This window comes from Petaurus breviceps, unplaced genomic scaffold (assembly GCF_028583685.1).
Source record: "Petaurus breviceps papuanus isolate PSGF00001 unplaced genomic scaffold, PetGlider_PUasm1.0 174, whole genome shotgun sequence".
Taxonomy (NCBI): Eukaryota; Metazoa; Chordata; class Mammalia; order Diprotodontia; family Petauridae; genus Petaurus; species Petaurus breviceps.
In genome coordinates, this window is record NW_027185761.1 from 4,196,157 (window position 1) to 4,217,476 (window position 21,320).

Below are 21,320 nucleotides of genomic sequence, written 5' to 3' on the forward strand. Positions count from 1 at the left end.
ATTACCCTGTTTGGTCTCAGTGAAATCTGGGTTGAAAGAGAATAATTCATCATGGGCCAGGAATTTAGTACTAGAAGTTCATCAGATATCACTGTAAGAAACAAGTGAAATTCAGTTCAACAAGTGTTTATTAATGTCCTACTATTTACCATAGCACTGTTTTGGGAACACAAAAACAAAAATAAGAGTCCATCTGGATCAGGAAAAGAATTTTACTAGAGAATTCTTCTTCACACAGAGCCTGGAACATATGCACAAAAAGAAGGGTGAGGTATAGGTAATTAAATATCTAAGCACACTGAGAAGGAATGACCAGAGAGGTAGGAGGAGACCCAGGAAAGAACAATGTTATGAAAAGACTAAGAAAGGCCAAAAAGACAAAAAAGAAAAAGAAAAAGGAAATTGAATTGAGTAGTTAAGAAATAATTGGTAAACTTGGAGTTTCAATTAAATGGTTCTTAAATGAAAGCAAGGGTTGAGGAACACACCTATTCCTTTTAGACCAATGTGAAGGATGGAGAGCTGGGCTGGAGTCATCTTCCTGAATTCAAATCCAGCCTCAGACACTTACTAGCTCTATGAAACTAGGCAAGTCACTTAACCCTATATGTCTAAGTTTCTTCATCTGTAAAATGAACTGGAGGAGGAAATGGCAGACCACTCCTGTATCTCTGCCAAGAAAACCCCAAATGGGGTCATAAAGAATCAGACATGACTGAAATGAACGAACAACAATTTCTTCTACTGGATAAGGTGCTGTGGGCAATAGAGGTTTGGGGATTATGGGATATACTATAGCAGAGTACCACAGCATAGGAGCAAAAAATTGTTGTTAAAATGATAGGAAACATAAGTGAGGGGGTGTAATCTGACCCCTTTGTACTGGTAAGCAGGTACTTAGCACTTAGTAACTGATCAAGCCTCTGTGAAAGAAACAGAAGGTATGAACCCCTGTTCCTGACATAACAGGAAAGGGTTGGCTGAAACAGGAAGTAGCTAATGCTGTTTATATTAGAAAAGCCCCAGAGAGGCACAGTCAGAATTTCTTAGGACAAGCATTGGGAGGCAGAGCAGCTACCAAAGAGAGAATGGAGAACTTAGCCAGAATTTCCTGAGAATGTGTGGTGGTGTTGCTTCTTTTGAATAGGAGCTCAGGAGCCCAGGAGCCCCCTCCCTCCAGGCTGGATAAGGTGATTCTGATTTTTTGAATGAGCTGCAGAAAACTGAGTAAGCATGACCGGGATGCAGGGACTTTGTCTGTGGCTTGGTTGAGCCTTGAATTCCCAGGAGCAGAAATTGTGAAGGATTTGAGATGGACTGGACCCTCTGAACTTCAGTGGGGAACAGGACCTACCTAGAGAGCTAGACAAGGAACTGGGAGTTGTCTGCCATTGAACCCAGGTAACAGTCTGGTGAATCCAGGTAGAGTCTGGGACCATGGAAGGGGATCCAGGGAATCTGAGAACCGGCCCCAAGTCAAGATGAAAAGACCTCTCCCTGGGTACTGAGTTATGATGAAACTGTAGTTTACTAGTGACCTAGGGGTGAGAGGTTTGTGTATTTTCTAATGATTGTACTTAGTGATGAATGATACTTAGTAATTGATTGCTGAATAAGTGACTGATTGAATTAACTTAGTGTGCCCCATGAGTGGAAGACTTTGACTTATTGCACTTTGAGATGATTGTTCTTTGTTCTAAATATTGTGACTACTTTGGTGAAAACTACATGGCCATTTTAATGATAAACTTTTGTGAATACTATATTGTGATTTTCAGGGATAAGTTGTAACATTGTAAATGCTGTACCTTGATTTACTGTGAATGTTTTGCTCTGATTTGTTATGGAATAAATAGAGTGTTCACTATACTATATAATCAAAACCTTAAAAGCCATTCACAGTAGCATTCTTCAGGAAAGCTGCTTGTGTATGGTGTTACAGGGGTTATTCTATTTCTAACAGTCAGCGGAGAACCCAATAACATTCCTGCAGTGAGCCACTGTAAAAGAAACTCTCAATATCCTGGGTTAAGTAAGTCTAGGTAGAAGCCTCCCTAAAGATGTCCAGCTCAAAATTTAAAAAAAATTATATATATATATATGTTTTTATATTAAATTGAGTTCTTTATCTGAGAAACAGTTCAGCAATTGGTGCATGAACAACTAATACCATCTAAGACTAGCATTTTTATGATATACAACATACAAGGACAAATAAGGGGTTCAGGCAGAGATCACTAAACATCTAAAACAGAGAGCAATAATAATAGCCCCCATTTTATGTTAAGATTTGAAATATTTTACAAATATTATTTAATTTTATCCTCAGAACAATCCCAGGAGGAATGTGCCATTATTTTCTCCATTTTGTAGAGGAGATAACTGAGGAAGACAGAGGTAAGTGACTCTCCCACGGTCACACAGCAAGCATCTGAGGTTGAATTTGAATTTGGTTCTTTTTGATTGTAGGTCCTGCTGTCCTTCTATTGGGCAATCTGTCTTTAAGTAAATATGCTTCTCTACCAAAGTCTGTTAGAGATGGATAGGGCAATATCTCTCTTAAGGATGGAAGTTTCCATGATTACAAGGAGTTGGAATGGGTGACCCTGGACAAGTCATAATGTCTCAGTGTCCCAAGCAACTCTAAGATTGAAAGTTAGAGAAAAGTCATTGATCTATATTAGAAGAGGAAGGTAATCCTTGGAACCTTAGTGAAATAACTGGGTTGGATTAAAATAAAATGGGAGATTTATGAGAGGAAGAGTTCTATTATGAAAAGTGAATTGTTAACAACATAACAGGAGTTCCAGAGGGCACAATGGAAGGGCAGCACTTGGCATATAGAATTCTGGAAAATGTGATGAACTTGGAGTTAGAAGATACCCCAAAGAATTATTGCCTCTGAAAATTACTAGCTATGGGAATCATATGAAAGCACTGAATCCATCTGAACCTTTGTTTATTAATTTGTTAAATGGGTCTAACAATACTAGTGGTACAGTACCTTGTAGTGTTGTGGTGGGAATCAAATGAGATAATGTATATAAAAAAATTTGCAAATCTTCAAGTGTGTATAAATGTCAAGTATTATTATTAATAAAACTTTGAAATTGTTCTTTGGAATTTAGCAGTATAGCAGATGAAATATTCTTTAAAATGGCATATTCCTTATTTGATATGTGAATAGTACAAGTGGATAACTGGGGATTTTCCCATTATTTCTGTAGGGAAAACAATTATTTTCATAAAACCAACACTATTCTCACACTTGGTTTTGCCTGGTAGTAGAAATTCATGAACTGATCTCTCTTAAAATTTAAATTTATTTAAGGATGTAGAGTTTAAAAAAATCACAATGGTGTATTTCAATATAGAATGTTGTTTTAAAAGAGGTCAAATACTTCCCATGAGAATGGTATTTGAAGTATGATTCAATTCTCTAAAATACTGTCAATATGCAAGTTTTTAGGAACACATACTGAGAGACATATTACATTTTATACTCAGTATATTTTAATGCTACAGTGTTTTAGTTGTGGAGATGATTTCTGAAGGACATATAAAGTGGAATGTTGGAAAGTTAAAGGAATAAAACAAAATGCCCTATCACTAATATTGTATTGCCTTTTTTATGGATAACTGCAAAAGACTTCTAATTGGTTTACTTGCCTCTAATCTCTTCCCTTTCCAGTTCCCTATCCACACAGCTCCCATTTTGATATTCCTAAATCATGGATCTGATCTGATCTTGTCACTCCCTGCTCAAAAATCTCCAGTAGTTCCCTATTTGTTATCTCTAAGTTTACATATAAACTTTTCTGTTTGACATATGCTATTGTTCAGTTATTCAGTCATGTCTGACTTTTCATAACCCTGTGAACCATACTGTTTATGGGGTTTTCTTGGCAAAGAAAAAAAAATGTGACCAAAAAAAGAGGAACAGTATGCCATTTCCTTCTCCAGTGGATTAAGATCAACTGAGGTTAAATGACTTGCTGAGGGTCACATAGTTAGTAAGTGTTGGAGGCTGGATTTGAACTCTGGTCTTTCTGCCTCCAGGCCCAGTGCTCTGTGTACTGTGGTGCCTCCTGTTTGACATTTAAAACCAACCAAAATCTTATGTTGCTATACTTTTCCAGACTCTTTTTGTATTATTCTTCATCAATATTTCAGCCAAACTGGCCTGCTTGCTGTTCTCCACACAAAACATTGTACTTCATAATTTCTCATCTCTGTAGACCTGGAATTCCTTAGGCCTGGAATGCACTTCCTCACTTTGCCTCTTGGGGGTCACTAGTTCCATTTAAGGCTCTGCTCTTACAAGTAATCCCTCCTGATTCTTTCAGTCTGTAGTTTTTCTTTTCCTCATCAGACTTATTTTTTATTCACCCTGTATATATATGTTTTACAGCTGCGTGTCTATGTATCTATTGCTTATCTTGAGTAGAATCTATGTTTCTCAAAGACAAGCGCCATTTTTGTTTGTTTTGTATACCCAGACCCTAGCACAATTCTTGGAACTTAGTAGGTGTTTAGCATGTGTTTATTAAATTGAATTGAACTGGAACCAAAGGACGAAGAACTAATTCTTAGGGGCTTCTATGAAATGATCTGGAAGCAAGAAATGGAATAAATATCTTGATGTCAAGTATTTTACATTCCCTATATTAAGGGAAGAACCTAAGCTTTCATTTTCCTCTTGGCTGTGCTTTGGACTCTTTGGACTTTGCCAGCATGCATTTTTCCCAAGACTTCTACCCATTTCAGCTCTTTTTTATGTGTCTCCCTCCATTAGAATGTAAGCTCCTTGAGGGTGGGAAATATCTTTCTTTTTTCCTATATTTATATATCCAGCACTTAGCACAGGGTTTAACCCATAAATAGGTGCTTAAGAAATATTTGTTTCCTTCCTTTTTCTCTCTCCCTTCTTCCCTCCTCCCATTCCTTCTTCTTGCCTTGCCTTTGTAAATTTGTGAGTCATTGATGTGATTTTCTGAACAGCCACTTCATTCCCACTTCAGTGGGTCATAAGAACCATATATTTACCCAGACCTTTCCCCTCTCCCCCTTTGCCAGTCTCTACAAGGCCACTGAGGTGCTTCAGTCAATGATGCTCCAGGGACAATAACACAGGTCATAGTTGCAGGAGGACAGTTTTCAGTTCGATTGAGACCTGGTTGTGTTCTGTAACAGACTGTGGGCATACTCTACATTCTTATGTGGAGAAGCCACCTAGGAATCATTAGCATTTAGAGATGGATGGACTTTTAGCCACTATTGACCTCCAGTCCCCTTAGTTTACACCAAAGAAACCTGGAATTTAGAAATATTAAGTGACTTGCAAAATAATTTAAGGCAGTATAGTTTAAACACTAGCTTGCCCACTTAGTTACCGTGTGACCTTAAAGAAAGTCACTTAAACACCGATGGCCGCAATTTCCTTATCTATAAAATGGGGATGACAATTCTTGCTTTTTTGTTGAATGGTTATATAGGGTTATAGTGAGGATCAAAGGAAATAATGCATGTAAAGAGTAGTGCTTTATAGATATTCCTGGTGCTAGGACCCTTTTCTCTTCCCTGTAATTAGCACAGTGCCTGGCTAACAGTAGCTGTTTAAGAAGTTATGGTTGGTAAATTTTCCCTTTTGAGTAAATGGGAAGAAAAATAGTATGCTGATGTGTGTGGCTGCTAACTGGTAGAGATGGAGGGAAAGAAGAGGAGATAAAGAAGGTGGCAGAGGGGAGCTGTGGTACCTGGAAAGAAGGAGATGATTTTGCAGCCGTTGTTCTCATCTGCTATAGTAGAAATGGCACTTAAAAAAAGAGAGAGAATCATCAGGGTTTTGCCTGAGAAATTGTGTAGACGATGGAGCTAGAGAAAGCCATTAAGAGTGACAAGCCACTTAATGTAAATGACAGACACTGCTAATTTTAGAGTTATCATAACTCTTAGAACCATATGTACTGGCAGTGATAAAGCTGATTCACTCACTCAATTCTGCCTTCTTATTAAGCCCGCGGTTCATACATGATCTTGCCATAAAATAATGATGGAAAGAAAATTAAGATAATTGCAAATGACATTCATTTAAGGATCAGATAGGGGCTATAGTCTTCCAATTCTGATATTTTTTCCTTTAGTCAAAAGTGTTCAGTGAAAAGTTAAATTTCCAAAAGAAGTCCCCAAATGAAATTATCCCTTGTAGGTAGATCAGCAATCAACTTGAATTTATTGAGCAAATGCTTTATCAGTTGATAGGTAATTTGAGACTCCATCATCCAGCAACAACTAATGATGATGATAATAACTTATCTTCACATAAGACTTAATGATTACAAATGCTTTAGACGAAATGTTGAAAAATATTTCAGCTGATCTTTACAACATAAGAAAGGAGGGACAGATTTTACTTTCCCATTTTACAGATGGAGAAACTATGGTAATGTACATTTTGAGGATAAGGACCACAACTTATACTTCTTTTATAGTTTTCAAATTAAATGGGAATTTTGGGGGAGTTTTGTGGAGGCCACAGCTGACAAATGAATGCCAGCAGATGACATAGAAAATGTTTAGAAACTCAGAAATGCATTATATATATATATATATATATATGTGCACATATACACCCATATACACATATATAAATATATACGTATATTATTTTATAATATCAAACCAAATTTTACAATAAGGTATTGTAAACACCCTACAAAAGAAAAATGAAATAATTCAGACTTCTCTGTTATAAAGTGAGGGACAAAAAACTTTACATGGATTTTCGAGATCATGGGGGCACCATGCCTATAATTCCCATGATGTAGAAGGGATAACTGTATTGTAATAGTCTTCTAATTGCTCTTACTGTTTCAAGCATCTTCCCATTTCAGTCTATCCTCTACTCAGCTACCAAAGTAACCTTCTTAAAATGCATGGAATCCTGCTAGAACCATACTAAAATAAACTCAAAGTGCATATTAACAGATTGACTAACAACTAAACAGGCTCTTTGCTTGAGTACACTGTCTCAAAGCTCTACTTCATAGCCCCTGTGGTCTATTATAGCCAGCTTTATATCACTGTGATTACCATCATCACCACTACTATCATCAGTAATGTAATTTTATTAAGAACCTACTATGTGTAAGGTACTGTGTTAGCTACTAGGACTATAAAAAAAAACACTGTCTCTATCCTGGCAGACTTTTTACCCTAGTTGACATGACAGGATATGTGTATAAAAACCTAAAATTATAAAGCTGAATCTTTCACTGAAATTTCACTCTAATTCTTATCCTAAGTTCTCAAAGGATAAACCAGCATTTACTTGGCATCCTGAAACTTTGAGGAAAGTATTGTTTCAATGAATGTTTTAGTTGATTTCCCTAGAGATTTTTTTTAAAGTACACCATCATTATCATCTGCAAAAGAACCATTTTGTTTCTTATTTTTAACCTATGATTATTCCCTTAATTTCCTTTTTTCTTATTTTATTGCTATAGCCTAGATTTCTAATATTAGGTCAAATAGAAATACTGATAGTGGACATCCTTGTTTCCCTCCTGATTTTATTCTAGTTTATTCCTATTACATATAATGCTAGTTCTTTGTTTTAAATATACATTATTTTTCATATTAAGGAAAGGTCCATTCTGATATTTTCTGTTTTTTTGATAGCAGAAATGATTTATTTTATAAAAAAGTGTTTGTCTCTTTTAATGCAGTCATATTTTTATTGTTTTTATTAGTATAATCAAGTTTGTGATTTTTCTAATATTAACTAACCCTGTATTTATGGTTTAAACCCAGTCAAATCATAGTATATAATATTTGTGATAAGTGATATTAGCTTCTTTGATGATGATAGCTAATGAAACACCTAATATGTGCCAGCAAGTTTGCTAAGAGATTTATAATTATTATTTTACTTGATCCTTACAACGACCTGGGAGAAAGGTGTAATTATTCTTCCCATTTTACAGATGAGGAAACTGAGGCAAACAGATTAAGTCATACAGGTTAAGTCATATAAGTGAAGGTAAACAGGGTCATACAGATAGGAATCTCTAAGACTGGATTTGAACTCTGATCTTCCTGACTCCAGGTTTAGCATTCTATCCACCACATCTTTTCTCCTCATTACAAATATTGAGCTATAGTTTTTGTTTTCTATTTTGATTCTCTCTGGTTTATGTATTAAGGTCACATTTGTATCAGAAAAGAAATTTGGTAGAATCCCTTCTTTTTATTTTTGCAAACAGTTCACATAAAACTTGAATTAAAGCTTTAAATATTTGTTAGAATTGTTTTGTTAGAATGGTTTTAATGTTTGTTAGGATTCACGTGTGGATCCACTGTTTCGTGGGTTCTTGCTTTTCCCTTGTGGGTTCATGTATGGTTTATTCAATTCCTTCCTCCCAGACTGGATTATGTGAATGTAATATAACATCATTTTATTATAGGAAACAGAAAAAACATGATTTCAAAGAGACATGGAAAGATTTATATGAGCTGATGCAGAGTAAAATGAGCAGAATTAACACCAGTATATTAATAGTATAATAATATTATGTTAATATTATGAAAACATTTAAAAATATAAACCAGAAAAGTACAAACTTTCCCAGAACCTAGAAACCTAGAAATGGTTTGAATGATTTGAATGGGAGAATGATAATTGTTGTCTATCATCCAAGTTAAGTACAGAGAGAATTGTGATTTGATGGTTAACTTTGAGATAATGGATTTTTTAGTCATTGTAGGGCAGAAGGAAAGAATATCTCTGAAATCAGAGGTACTTAAAAGTATCAACATTCATATAGGTATACATATATACACATATATAATGCATACTTTGACATATATGTTTATATGTATATGCATTTGTAAATATTAGTATATTCTCTGCATCAAATGGATGGATATAGCACTATAGGAGCTCAGAGAAGGGATTAACTATAAAGGATTGGGTCAGTTAAGAATGAGACTGCATGAGTAGGTTGCTATCTGCATCATTAAAGGAGTACTCACAATGACAGGACCACAGCTACATTGAAGTATTCACTTTCTCCTAATGTCCTCTCATAATACTTCATTGTAAAATATAAATGGCTATGAGATTTTGAGGATGTTCCAGAAAGGCTCAAGTTTTGAATCCTACCAAATTGGAAAAATTCTGCTTTTAAGCAATATTCTATTATCTGACAAGACCACCATACTGAGAAGAAAGTCAGTCAAAACTCTGGTAACCTGGGTATGATTAAAAAAAATTAGATTAGGGGCGGCTAGGTGGCACAGTGAGTAAAGTGCTGGCCCTGGAGTCGGAGGACCCAAGTTCAGTTCCGGCCTCAGACACTTAACACCCACACAAAAAAACTAGCCGTGTAACCTTGGGCAAGTTACTTAACCCTAATTGCCCAAAAAAAGGCAAAAAAAAAATTAGATTAGAGAATATAGGAACAAATAGAACCACAGATCTGGAGCTGTAAGGTACGTTAGACACCATCTAATTCAACCCTATCATTTTATAGATAAAGAAACTAAATGGCATGTATTCCCTTTGCTCCTTCTTGGAGATGTAGTTAGGTGAAAGTCAGGTCATGGAGGGACTTGAATGCCAGACTAAAGTGTTTAGAAGTTTCTCATTCTAAATTATTGTTCCTATTATAATGGGAAATATGAGATATTTAGATCAGGGATTTGATAGATACAAATTTATGTTTTTTGGTAAAAAGGGACAGAGTTGATTGAAATAGTCAAAGTGTAAAGTAAGTAGGTACAAGATAATGGGGAGCAGCTGTGGGAAAAGAATGGAAGGAATAGATGTAGCGATCTTGCACAGAAAGACTCTTTATTTCTTTTTCCTATCACTTCAAGGTAAAAGGATCCATAAAAGTTTTACAATCAATACAATTTTAGCCACTCAACTATCTCCTAATGGAAAGGGTGCTCCTCGGAAAGGAGTTGTGGTTTATCTGAAATACTACCATAGGCCAAATCTATTCACTAAAAAATCAATACACTGATAATCTCTGAATAATAATAATAATTTAAAAAAAGTTTCTAAGACCTAAATGAGGGGACAATGTGATAGTAATGGCAATTAAAGATTCCCCTGTATTGGCTTGGTTTTCAAATTGATTGTGTTAAAACCCAGAGTTTGTTAATCTCACCTGTGGGATGGACTTGTTGATGTGAAAAGAAAGTCCTGAACTGGGAGGAGCTGGTGACGTAGATTGGGAGAGACAAGAGAGAGGCAGAAGATTTTTTTGGAAGCAGCACCTCGTGGAGAGAGAGAGACTAAGAGAATTGCTGGTGGCCGTTTTGAATTGCCCTGGACTTTTGAGACCTGCCCCCTGAGCTGCCAAGGACTGAGGAGACATGGCTGTTTTGCTGGTACTTTGTCTGATTGTAGAACAGTCCTAGAACCCCTGAACACATTAGCAAAGCCCTCTCCCAGGATTTCTGTAAACATACAACAAGAAAATCCTTCTTTAGGGCTTCTGAACCAACAGAAAGGCTCCCAGACCCCTGCAACAACAGCACTGTCCTTCACCAGTGGACAGTATTCACTCTGTCTGCAGGACAGTCTCCAGACCCCTGCAACAACAGCACTGTCCTTCACCAGTGGACAGTATTCACTCTCTGTCTGCAGGACAGTCTCAGGGCTTCTTAGTGAACAGCCAGGTTCCAGGACTTCTTCAACAAAAGGACTGTCTTTCACCAGTGGACAAATCTGGCAAAACAACATCAAAACAGACAGACAAAGTACCAGCAAAACAGCCATGTCTCCTCAGTCCTTGGCAGCTCAGGGGGCAGGTCTCAAAAGTCCAGGGCAATTCAAAGCGGCCACCAGCAATTCTTAGTCTCTCTCTCTCTCCACGAGGTGCTGCTTCCAAAAAGATCTTCCGCCTCTCTCTTGTCTCTCCAAATTTACGTCACCAGCTCCTCCCAGTTCAGGACTTTCTTTTCACATCAACAAGTCCATCCCACAGGTGGGATTAATAAGCTCTGGGTTTTAACACAATCTGAAAACCAAGCCCAATACAGGGGAATCTCCACATTCCATTACTATCACAGACATTTATTTCAAATATATTCAGTATAACCATCTCCCTCTGCCCCCCAAATTGGATAACTCTGTGAGTCTGTGTTCCCATCTTATCCATAAATTCATATTATTTGGTCAACCACATCTAATTATTATATTACTAAATTGTGTTCCTCTCTGACTCTTTGTAACAAGATTTTCCCCCCTTTTAATGAGAGATTAAAAAGCATAGAGCACAATTCTAACAAAATCCACTCCTATGAGCCTTAAAACATTGTGGGAATTCTTGTTCTCTGATCATTCATCCCTAGTATAGAGAGATTTTGAAATGTGAAATGTTTAGAAAGTCCAGAAATGTCAACAACATCTCTTTGTAATTTGCCTAGAAACACATTGCCGTGGTCCCTGGATATTTGCCTTTTATACATAAGCTTGGGAAGCAAAGGGCCAAGTCTCTTGAGTAAACCCTTCAGCCACAGAAGACAGACAGAGGAAAAGGCAGAATGCCACCCTTGCATCCTAAGTCAAAACCTAGTAGGGTAAGGACTTCATAGGAGACAGAGAATGGTTGTTCTACTTAAAAACAAAACAAACAAACAAAACAACAACAAAAACCAAAAAAAAAAACACCAACCATAAAAATCTGCACACATACCATTGAGGCTTGGCTATGTAAGAAATGAAAAAACAAACAACAAACCAGTGCTTTTATTCTAGTCCCTAGTTCTCAAAGATTATTGAAGACTACTGAAAATATTGACATTGTATCCAATATTACCATGACACTTCCATGGAGATAGTAATATTTTTAGATAATCCTGAAAAGTGTATATTTTGAAGAGGGTTCTGTGTACAGTTGTCCCTTCCACATTGCAATTTTCCCTGTTGAGGTTTCTGTATATTGCAGATTGGCATAAGAAATTAAACGGGAAATTGGGGGGAGTTTTGTGGAAGCCACAGGCAACATATGAAGGCCAGTAGAAAACATAGGGCCTATGACAAGATACATAACCCAAATTTTAGAAGAAGGTACTATAAACACCCTATAAAAATAAAGGGAAAATTCAGACTTCTCTGGTACAAATGGAGGACCTTTCTTATTTACATGGATTTTCCAGATGGCACGTTTGTGTAACAGCAAGCCCTCTAGCCTACCCAGGATGGCTGCTAGCACAGGTTCTTTGATCTACTTTTCTAAAGGAAAGCAACTCAAAAAGGGTTAATCTTACTTTAATTAAACATATGTATATACACATACACACATACACATATATACACATACATACACATATACATACATACATACATATGTATAAATATGTATATAATTCACTTACTTCAGAGGAAAAAATCGACGCCCTGAACTTCAAAGAACACAAATAGAAATTACAAGCAGACAAAAAATGCAAACAGAGAAAATAACACTATCAACAAACCGACAGGACTTCTAGCTGTCTGATCATTACATACATACATAACCAGAGAAAGAATCACCAGCATCTGGGTTTTCAAAACTGGTAGTTCAATGGCTACCCTGAGTCTCATCTGGCCAAATCACACAACTCTTTCCATAAATCCATAAAATGTATGAAATCATAAAAGTCTTTTCATACTTCTATGTATTCTTCATATGCATAATTTATTATGGCACAGTACTGTTTCTACATTTGTTTTATTTGTACAGAACCTTTTAAATTTAATGTAATTGAAATTATTCATCACCAATATTGTTCAATTTTGTATTGGAAATCCTAGCAATAAGCAACGAGGAGAAAAAAATAGTAGGAATCAGAATAGAGAATGAGGTAATAAAACTTTTTTTTCAGATGATATATCAAAGACTCAACTAAAAAGTTAGTTGAAAATTTAATAATTTTATCAGAGAAGTATGATATAAATATTCTACTGCATTCACATACTGCAATTTATTTAGCCACTCCCCAGTTAATGGGAATCTATTTTGTTCTGAGCTATTTACTGCCACAAAAATTACTACTCCATATACTTTTGTTTATAAGGCACATTTCTTTTATTTCCTTGTAGTATATACTTAGGAATACTATCTCTGGCTTAAAGGGTATAGATTTTTAGTTACTTTCTTAGGAAAGAATTCAAATGAACTTAAAAGTTTTTATTTTAAAACCAGTCCTATAATTTCATTGATTTAGATAGCTCCTACTGAGGAAACTTCCTTTACCAAAGCCCATTGGTGCCTATATTCTTTGGGAGCTTGAGTTAGTTAAGTGGCTGGCCCATAGTCAAACAACTTAAGTGTCAGAGGAGGAACTTGAATTCAGACCTTCTTGATTATGTCTGGTTCACATGCTGCTTTTCTGGAAGCCTCACTTTCTAAAGGGCCCCTTTACCAAATATTTGATATGGGAAGGGGAGACTTGGAATAAGCTGGGGCATTGGGAGAGAAGGAGGTCTGATGGGAAATATGAAATGTCAGGTGAGGGGTATACCCCTTGTGGGTGTCAAGGAATGTGGGACAGAAGGATATCAAAGAGTTGCCAATGGCAATGTTGATTCTAGACCAGCCCTAATTAAAAAACTGTTATTGAGTATATTCATTGGGCATTGAAATCCTTCTAAAATGATAAGCACTCTATAATCTTGAGTTTATTACATTGTTGGTTACAGAGGAAAGTATGTGACCCTGAAGCAATGTGTAGACAGTGCCCTTTATAGACACTTTTCCCCTTCTTTGTTTGTCTGTCTGTATCATCATTGTTCCTCATCTTTCCCTTTTATTTCCCTCTCTTTTTCTTTCTCTCCTTTCTCCAACCCCACCCCTTGAAAATAATTTAGGCTTTCTAGACTTCCCAATGGTACTCAGTAGCTCTGCTGGCTTTCTAGTGTAAAGACATAACATCCCAAGTGACAGGACAATTAGTATGTAAAAGGACAATTAGTCTTAATTTAAATTTTTCTGAAAAGATCTAAAGAGAGAAAGGAATAATTGATTGCTATCACTGTTCAAGTCTTCATTTTTTTTTAGTATGATGGTGACTAGCTAGAGACATAGGAGTTTCCAGCTTTACTCTTAAAGACCACTGTTTGCTACAATTTGAATGCAGAGCAGCAGCAAATCAATTGCTGATAACTTTATGTATTTTAATAAACTTAATCATCTTCATTTAATGTAGCAGAAAGGATAAAAACAAAATACAGAGCAGATTGCCTCCCATAACTTAAAGATTTCTGCATCCAGTACAAGTCTCACCATGTATCAGAGTCAGGATTTCTGTATTTTTTATGCTTGATCACCTTGCTTACTTTATCTTTTAGCATCTTTATGGACTATATTTTGAAAGTATTCTATATTCTGTAAAGATGCCAAGTAAATAAAATTGTATTAAACACCCAAAAGGGTCTAATAGAGGAAGGTGCTGATACTGTTAGAGCAATGAAGGACAATTCCACTGCTCTGCAGTGCAGACTGCGAGAGTTGTCCATCCATCCAATCCCTGCACCAGTAGAGGAATCAGAGGTTGTTTAAACACCTGAAATTTCTGTTTATTTCATCTAAGCAACAGAAGCCAGTATGAATAAGTTTCTACCTTAGTGGGATATATATGGAGAGATTTGGTACTTTTGAGATAAACATGTCTGTGTACATGTTTTACTATTTTTAATGAAATCTGATTAAATATATATATATAAAAGTAATTATCTTTTGTGTAGAAGAAACTGGTTAACCACTGTAAGGGAGACTGTAACAAAGTAGTCGAGGTCACCAGCTAAACATTTTATTTACTGAACATACACATACCCTGATTTTGCCTATGTGAAGGATAGAGCTAAAAAATGATTGATATCAAGGGGTCTCTAGGATCCTTACTAATAAGAACATGAAGCTTAACTGGTACCCACAGCATCCTCCAATGATGGCTTATTTATCTTAATTTTCTGAAACTTTGCCAGACATGACATTTGGAGAAGTTGTCAAAGCTAATTGTTTAAATTCTAAAAACATGGAATAATTGCGATCAGATTAGACAGAGAAAAAACCACATGTATTTCCACTGGCCTCAAAATGTTTTCCCTGGTTTTAATTTGATAGAATAGAAATTAACCAAAGCAGGTCAACAGATACATTGGTATATGAGATGATTTGGTGGCCTTAGGTTTAAAGTTCAATTTTTCATCTATACTGGTAAGTAGATAGAATATTTGTAAGAATTGGCAGTTCTTTAAATGGCTTTGATAAGTGAATTTTATCATCATTTTCAAATAATACATAAGGAAAAACTGCTTTTTATACTTAGTAATTTGTGATGGTTTCTCATGGCAACTGCTGGTGTCTTTATAGATCAAATGAAAAGGAGTGAATAGAGAGGCCAACTTTGTCTTCTTCACTCAAGACTCTAGTGATCTGATTATTTATTTTTACACATGCTTCAGATTTCTTATAATGAACATTAATTACCCAGAGAAAGTTTCCACAAATTACATCCCCTCCCTAATAGTGGTGTTTGGAAGAAGCACTGGTTTGGGAATTGAGACATGTCTTCTAGTTCTAATTATGCTGATAATAAACTGTGAACTTGCACATTCTACTTCATCTACCTCAAATTCCGTTTTCTCCTCTGTACAAGGAAAGCACTGGATTAAATGGTCCCTAAGGTCTCTTCCAACTTTAAAATGGTATGATTCTATGAATGTTCCTTCTAGGTGAACAAAAGCTTTTTTGGCAGCTAATTCTAATGTTACCACGGGCAATTTGTGTAATTTACAGAGGTGCATTAAATTTAAAGTTCTTACATTACCTGCCAAATGCCTTTTGATGATAAATCCAATTTGGTTAGGATGAATATATTCTCCAATTGTATTGCTCTGTCTTCTTCACAAGAAGTTTTATTGAAGCCTTTTAATTTTTTCACCAAGGTCATTTCCCCTTATTCTTCCCTTTCTCCTGTGTGGCTCATCATTTAATCCCTACTATGTAGTTAGCTAGCTAGCACAGTGGATAGAGTATTGGGTCTGGAGTCAGGAAGATTGGAATTCAAATCCAACTTCAGACACTTACTAGCTGTATGATACTAGGCAATTCATTTCTGTTCGCCTCAGATCTTTCAAATGTAAAATGGGAAAAATAATAGCATTTACTTTGCAGGCTTATTATGAGGAAAAAATAAAATAATGATTGTAGTGCCCTTTCCATAGTACCTGGCACATAGTAGGTGATAAATAAATGCTCATTTCTTTCCCCTTTATAAGAGAGAAAATTTAAACTCAGATCCTCTCGACTTCAGGCCCAGCACTTTGTCCACTGTGCCACCTAACTGTACCATATTAAAATATAATTTAAAAATCAATATTAAAATATAGTTATTTTTTAAGTTATTGAACACCAAGTCTAGAACCCCTGCTCTAAGGCTTATAACATTCCATGAGTACACATAAAGCACTCTGGATATCCATTTTTTTATCCCTTGCTCTGTTTCCATGACATTTGGGTCAAGTATGCTCTGGGAGTCATAGATTGCTATCAGGCATTCACACTTTAGTATAAACTGGTCCAATCAGCTTGTTTTCAGCCTAACACCTAGATGAAGTCAATTACATTGAATAACTGAGAATCATTGTAGGGAGGAAAAGCACAGTTTTGGACCATAGAGTACTTTGCATGGATTGGTCAGAGCTGGGTAGGGTGTCTCAGTGCGGTCAGGGGATGATATTAAATGAAAATTAGGTTACTGTATGCCTGGAGAAAGGGACACTAAAAATTGGGAGATACAGAAAGAGAGAAAGGGTGATACCAAAGACAACTTTTACCTGTTTCAAAATTTTGATTAGGGTGAGCACTGCACCCAACACTACATTCCACTTTTCTTCCTTGCTTCCTTCTAAGAATCAGAATTCAGGCTAGTATTATTTTTATTGCATAAACTCAGAATTGGAATTACTGTGGACCTCCACTTTCTACTGTAATACTTTAATGGACCTTGTTGTTATGTTGCCAACATACTTACTTTTCCAGTAAATACATCTCCTTGATGATAACTTTTATGCTGTTTCTTGCATATACCACTACTAGGTCTATTTCCAAATATAATTAGGGAAAAAGGAGAACCTATATGTTCTAAAAAGTTTATAGCAGCTCTCTTTGTGGTGGCAAAGAACTGATAATTGAAGGAATCCCTATCAATTGAGGAATGGCTGAATAAGTTGTGGTATGTGATTGTGATAGATACTATTGCACCATAAGAAATGATGAGCTCAATGATCTTAGAAATACATGGAAAGACTCGCACAAAATAATGAAGAGTGAAATGAGCGGAACCAAGAGAACATTGTATACAGTAATAGCAATATTGTTTTAAAATGACTGAGCAAATAAGTAATTTTGACTATTATAAATATCCAAATTAGCTATAAAGGACATATGAAGAAAGATGCTCTCTGCATCCAGAGAAAGAACTGATAAGTAGATGAATGTATAGAATAATTTTACATATATATGCTTATTTGTTTCTAAATGTAGCCATCTCTAGAGTGGGTAGGACAGAAAGAAAAAAGAAAAAAGTATGATGATTTTATTACATATTTAAAAGGAATATCAAATTGTACATAAACATTTTGCAATTTCATGGGCAATCATCTTTTTATTATACTGTTATGTAAATTCTTGTTTTATTCCATAAATCTAATATAAAATAAATAAATGTGAAAAAAGTAAGAGAGAAAATTGGGTTAGCAACACAAACCTGCACAATGGCCACAACCTTCTACACCCACATTTCTTCCTACCTCTTTACCTAAAGGGAGAGATTCATCTTTTCTTCTTTAGAATCAAGATTAGTCATTGAAAGTAATCTAGGATTGATTATGTGTGTGAATTCTTCATTCTACATTGTGAATGTGATTCTATTTCAAATTTCTTGGATTCAGTTTCTCCAAGTCTTCCCATTACTCTCTGAATTCTTCATATTTGCACTGCCGTAAAGCACAGTAGTATTCATATATCACAATTTGTTCAGCTATTCCCCCATCTATAGATGACCACTTTCATTTGAATTCAAGTCAATGAACATTTTTTAAGTACCACCTATGGGAGAGATATATACTGTGTTAGGTACTTACTGATGATACAGAAGCAAAAATTAAGATGAACATTGTCTTTGAAGAACTGAGGTTCTGTTGTGGAAAACACAGATATGCAAATACTTGTGCTTATGATATAATTTCAGGAGGGAGAGAATCCTAACAATCAAAGGAATTAAGAAAGTCCCTGTGGAGGAAATGGTCTATATTTTAAAGGAAACTAGGGCTTCTAAGAGGCAGAGGTGAGAAAGAAGTACATTCCAGATTTGGGGATCACCTGCATGATGTGGGATGTGGGAGGTATAACATTATATACTGGAAACAAGTGGTAGTTCAGTTAGATTAGAGCAGGGAGTGAATCAAGAGCAGTTATACACACATATTCACATATATGATATTAATTTTATAATATATTACAATATTATATATGGTATATAAGTAATGTGTATTATTTATGCATATATATATATGTTTAAAGTAAGAAAAAAGGAAACACTTCTGTAAAATAAAACACCCAATTCAATCAAAGTTTGGAATAGTGGGAGAAGAAATAATAACAATCTTGATTCTGGAAACAGACAACCTCAGTTGAAAGCCTATCTTTGACTCCACATTATATCATCTTGGGAAGGTCACTTAAACTCTCTGGACCTTGGTTTATACATCTGTAAAGTGAGAAAGTTGGACAAAATGCCCACTAAGGTCTCTTCCAGCTTTAGATCTATGAGCCTGTGGCATTCCATAGAAATAGACCCCTACCTTTCTAGAGAAGGGGAAAAGATGCCTTCTCATATTTCTTCTTTGGGGCTAAGGTTGGTTATAATTATTTCATAGCATTCAGTTTTTGTTTTGTTCTTGTTGCTGTTACATCATTGTAATCGATGTGCATATTGTTTTCCTGGTTCTGCTTACTTCTCTTTGCATCAGTTGATATTCATCTTTCCTTGTTTTTCTTTATTCTTTGTTTTTGTAATTTTTTAGAATACAATAATATCCTATTACACTTATGTACTGCCATTTATTTAACTCCAATTTGTGGGCACCTATTTTGTTTACATTTCTTTGCTACTACAAAACGTTTTGTTAAATGTTTTGGGATATATGGATTTTTTCTTTTTATCACTGAAATTTTTGGAGTATGTGCCTAGCAGTGCTATCTCTAGGTTGAAAAGTATGGAAATTTTAGCTACCCTTGGCATAATTCCACATTACTTACTTGAATTGTTGGTCTGATCCACTGCTTTACCAACAGTGCATAGTGTGCTTTTCTTTCCACAGTTTCTCTAAAATTGATAATTTCCTTCTTTTTTTATCTTTGTCAATTTGCTCTATATAATGAAACCTCAGAGTTGTTTTGACTAACAGTTCTATCATTATTAATTATTTGGAGAAATCTTTCTTTTGGTTATTGTTTTTAAACCTTCTTTTGAAAGTACTAAAACAGAAGATGATAAATCTCTTGAATTCAGGAGTCCTGAGCTGCAGTGGGTTAATCCAATCAGAAGTCCACATTAATTTCAGGATTAATATGCTGAGTTTCTTGGGATTGGGGTGGGGCACCAGATTGTCCGAGGAGATATGAATTGGCCCAGGTCAGAAATGGAGCAGGTCAAAGTTTCCATGCTGATCAGAGTGGTACCAGGACTGTGAGTAACCCTTCTCTTCCAAACTGAGCATGGTAAGGAGACCAGTCCTAAAAAATTAAAACAAAAAACCCTTTATTTACTTTCATCATATATCCTTTGGGTATTGGTTTTAGTTGCTATATATTTCTGCTAATTTCTTATATATCTTCGAAACAAAGTTTTATCAGAAATGCTTGATGCAAAGATTTTTTTCCCAATTGACAACTTCTCTTCTTATACTAGTTATATTGGTTTTTTTTTTTTAGTGCAAAAGTCTAAAATTTCCAGTAGTCAAAATTTGATGTTCTGTCATTTTAAATTTTATCTCTCCTTTGGTTAAGATTTCACTCCTTAGCTGTAGCTGTGAGAGATGCCTAATCTAGTTCTCTTATTATTGTTTTTATGGTCTAAATGTTAATATTCAAGCCACATGTACCTTTTGAATTTATTATCAAATATAAGGCAAAGAGAATAATATGAAATAAAATCAGAAAGATAGGAATCTAGTTGTTGAAGATGTTAATAGCAGGCTAAAGATTTTTAATTTTATTTTTGAAGTTGCCTATAGATGCCATATTCTAACTCCATGCTTCTGCACAGTTTGAACCCATCCCTAGAATGTCTCTATTTACTTCTACTTCTTAGAATACCTAGCTTCCTTAAAGGCTCAATTCAAGTGACACTTCCAAAATGTGTTCTTGGTATCTACCCCTGACCCCCAATTACTCTGCATATGTGTGTGTGGTAATATAAACATCTGTCTGTATACATATATATGTATGTATGTATGTATGGATACACACACACACACACACACACACACACACACACATATATAGTGTCTTCCCACCACATCATACCACCCTTCTCACTCACCATTGCCAAAAATAAAAAAGTAAATTCCTCGAGAGCAAGGACTGTTTCATTCTTGTTTCTGTATCTCTAGAGTTTGGCTAATGCCTTAATCATGATAAGTGCTTAATAAATGTTTGTTGAATTGAATTAGACTATTTTCCAAGCAATAGGGAGGTGCTGAAGATTTTTGAATAGGAGACTGATGTGGTCCCATCTATGTTTTAGAAATATAAATTTTATGACAACATTTAGACTTTATGGCGTCATAAAAGTGACTTCTCTTTATATGTGAGGAAGCAATCTCTTACCATGTTTCAGATTTCAATAAAGTTATAATGACATTTTTTAAAGTTTCTGTCAGATTTGCTTGAGTGTATTTAGATAAATGAAATAATGTATTTAATGTGCTTTGCAAATCTTAAAGCACCATATAAATATTATTATAATCATTATTACCACAGTCTAAATATTAATTACTATCTCATTTGGGCTAAAGAATCCCAATAATTGATTATTAAGCATTCTTAGGATTTAAAAAGTAAATTTATTTTAGTAAGCCCATTTTATTTTGATACCATGTTGTTCTGGAGAATTTATAGTTTCATCTTTAGTTCCTTTTGTAATTGGGACTTTGAGAAACTGTGTGTGAGGGTCAAATTGGATCTAGTTAAGTGAAATCCTATGACTTGGGGGCGGAGTCAAGACGGCAGAGTAGAAACAGGACTTCCGCGGTGCTC

The 21,320-nt window shown here is 35.4% G+C and overlaps 1 long non-coding RNA gene across 1 annotated transcript in view; it reads left to right on the plus strand.

Moving 5' to 3' along the window:
* The first annotated feature begins 1,044 nt into the window (after positions 1 to 1,044).
* LOC138158372 (uncharacterized) overlaps positions 1,045 to 21,320 on the plus strand; it is a 224,602-nt gene continuing 204,326 nt past the window's right edge. Inside the window, exons 1-2 of the long non-coding RNA XR_011167619.1 lie at positions 1,045 to 1,190; positions 2,330 to 2,397. This is a non-coding gene — a long non-coding RNA (uncharacterized lncRNA). The remainder of the gene's footprint in view (positions 1,191 to 2,329; positions 2,398 to 21,320) is intronic.